Here is a 3,526-nt window from a genome sequence, read left to right on the forward strand (position 1 = left end):
AAATCTGGAGTGCACCTTGCCCCTGCTCTAGCACATGGAGCACACAATTGCCTGGCTGAGTGAACAAGTCTGAAAGGCATCCAGAGCATCAGGGGAGACGGAAAACCAAGCAGCCTTAGGGTGTACTTTGGACTTCTGCAGCTCCCAAGACCCAGAGCAAACTGTCCTGGAAATATAGCAGCTCCAGAGAGCATGGAATGTCAGGTAGACCCTGCTGGGCTTGTGCAAACGAAGGACAGAATGCTGGTATCATGAAATATGAGATTTGCCTTCCCACACAAATGGGAAGAAATCGCTGCAGGATTCCCCCAACGTACCCTTGTAAACCAAAGTCAGATGTGCCCACAAAGCTGCTGACCCAGGTGGTGTAACCTCAGGACTTCCACATTTGGCCATTCTGGGAATTGCTTACAGAATGGGAACATGGGGATAATTATCTCCCACCTCATCCTGCAGCCTCAGCATTAGAGGCAACTCGATTCCCTCTCAGCCATATTCTGCAACAAGATCCTTCCCCTTCACAATTCTATGATGCAATGATATATGAGACCCCTTGGCTGTGAAGTTTCAGGTTTATACTGCTGTTTGGAATAGAAATATGGCATGGATTGCTTTCACAGTAGCCTAACATAAACTTAGGAGAAAAGAAGATTGTAATAAACAAGAAAAATAAGTTTAAAAAACAAGATTCAAATCTGTTTGAAACATGTCTCTTAGTATCATGCAGATCCTTCAAAGTCATATTTTCTTCCTTAGCAGTTTGTGGATCCCTTATTTAAAATTTTCTTCATATGTTGCACTTGTTGGAAAATAAGTTCTGGTCTTCTCCTGTGGAAAGTCTCCTTCCAAACAGCTGTATTTTAATGGTTCGCTTCCACTAATTCAAGTCACTATCTGACCATAATTAATCCAGCTATTCTGCACAGACAGTTTATCTTGTTTTCTTTACTGATTTTGGTAGCAAAATTTGTGTGGATTAATAATACACAAATATGTTCTCTTTTCACTGAAGTAAGGGTCAAACCAGCAAATCTCTGACCTGGATATTTAACTCTGAAAGCACAAAGTGTGCTAAAAGCTTATTTAAATGATACAACTGCTGCAGAAGCGATACAGCTGCTGTAACGTATAATTGGAGAGGATAACTTGCTACTTTCAATGCAAAATATTACTGATATTTTCACAGCTAAGCTTTTGCAAAGCATATTTGGGCATGGGTCACTGAAAATTGTAGAGCTACTTTTTGCTTTCTAACAAAGTCAAGAAACCATCCTGACTTGCCACAAATGTAAACAAGCACCAGGAATTCATGCGGAAGCTGGGAGGATACATCATCCAGTTTTATTTCCTGAATAAACCGGCTGTGTGAGAACCAGGATATAACTTTAGGGAGGGCAACAATTCTCCGCTTCATGGGCCTGACTGAACACATTTTAATGAGAAAATGCCAGTTCAGTGGAACTGATTAATTCCACATGTTTTCTTGTTTCCTGTTCGTTATGTTTACCTTTGGGCGTTACCACCCAGGCTTCTGCTGGAAAAGGAGACACAGTCTGTGCTAATGTGGCACCTAAAGACCAATGCTGGGCCCTGTGCTGGGTGTCAGAGCACCCTCCATGAGCATCTGCAGAGTCCAGACTGATCATCACCTCCAGAGCTGCATGATGCTGTCCCCTGCACGTTCCCAGCAGAGACAGTCTTTTTGGAAACTGCCTGCTTTCCACCTACACCCCCTGATATGCTGTTCCAGTAGGCAAACACTTCTGATTGATTGTACAAGCATCCTTTAGTTTGTAGTTTCTCTGAATTGATCTCTGAATCTTTAGGCTCAATTTGCCACTTGATTCCATTACAGATCCTGTTGGATTCAAGTATTTTCTCCCACTGCAGTCAATTATAGACCAGTATAGAGTTTCTTCTCTATTTTCTCTCCAATATACAAAACTGTATGAGGTTTTTGAAGCTGATATGGCTGGATCTCATCCTCAGTGTGAAAAGCCTGCACTTAAATAATTTTTCTCTTAGTATCCTTTAAATTAGGAATATAAAATATTAAAAACACAGAAAAATTAACACACTACTTCTTTTTAACACTCTTATTGCAGCTTTTTTCAGCGTATTCTGTAGATACACAGCAAGAGAGCCCGGCTATGACAGGGTACAATTTCTGTAATTTTTTACAATTTCTGTAAAAAAACCCAAAGAGAAAATAAAGTTCTACATACTACTTTTTATTTACCTAGGAATCAACAATCAAAAATTAGGAACCAAATATCATCTAATAGTGAAAATGCTGTACTAGATTGGCTAACTTAAAATTTAAAGCACAAAACTTGTCTCAAATCAGAACAGAGAGAGTATATCAATAACCTGAAATTTACCAGATATTGGAAGGAATACGTTACAAGGTAAGGGATTCAAGGAGAGGGTGTTCCTCTCATGTTGAAAACAGCTTCCCAGAATATTGTGCTGTATCTTTTAAATGAATTGTCCTAGGAATGATGGGGTCCATCTGCTTTTGTGCACCGCATAGCTAAATGAGGTGAGAGATTTTGCAGCAAACAACTGCCCAATGTAAGGAAAGTAGCAATAATGGAATATTCCTGAACAGCAAGAGAAAAGATGGAAAGAGGCATTGCACTGGATTTGTGACAGATTTATGTTTGAAGAAGAGGCCTGTCAATCTAAAAATGGTGAAGATGTATCATCAGCCAAATGTTGCACTATTGGAGAATTAGCCTTGAAGCTTTCTGAATCCCTCAGACACACAGAGGAGCAGGCTGGCTTCCCAAAGGTGGGGTCAGAAAATGTGACATTCTTCTACTAACCCTACTGGATGACACTGGGAAAGTAACTTCACCTCTCTGGAAGGATTTTGGAGGCCCCAAATGGCAGAGATTGCCAGCGTTTGTAGGGACTCAGCTGAGATCTGCAGAAACCCTTGGACACGAAACAGAGCACTGTCAGGAAAATTAAACTACAAACACCAGAGGTTTATGTCCAAAAAGGAGACAGAAGAGTCCTTTCTGGCTTTATTTGAATAAAGGGAGAGGCCATGGGGCATTCCCCTGGGATGTCTCAAATTTTTGGAGGACACAGCCTCCTTTTAATCCTATTTTCCCGGCCGCATTTCCCTTCTCTCTTTCCCCGTTGGCTGAGGTACTTGAGAGGTACAGACTCCCGATATGCTTGACACCAGAGAATTCCCTCTAATGTATAATCCTCCCTTTTAATTTTTAATTCTTACAGAATTTAGGGGTTTTTCTTCCCCATTATTTCTTTAATCTCTCAACGTCCAATTTCGTTTATCAGCAAACCTGAAGTTTATTCGTAAAAGCAAATATCTCTTTCCATTCATCAATCGGTGGAATCCTTCCCAGTGCTCCTTTCATCTCCCAGCGCTAGTTTTATCTACCAGCAGACCCACAAGCTTGCTGGTAAAGACAAATCCCCTATTCCTCTCAGCACTAAGCCCTGCTGGGCCCCGCGAGGGACAGCGGGGTCCGTGCTGCCCGCGGCGCCCGGT

The sequence above is a fragment of the Geospiza fortis genome, unplaced genomic scaffold (genome assembly GCF_000277835.1).
Source record: "Geospiza fortis unplaced genomic scaffold, GeoFor_1.0 scaffold443, whole genome shotgun sequence".
NCBI lineage: Eukaryota > Metazoa > Chordata > Aves > Passeriformes > Thraupidae > Geospiza > Geospiza fortis.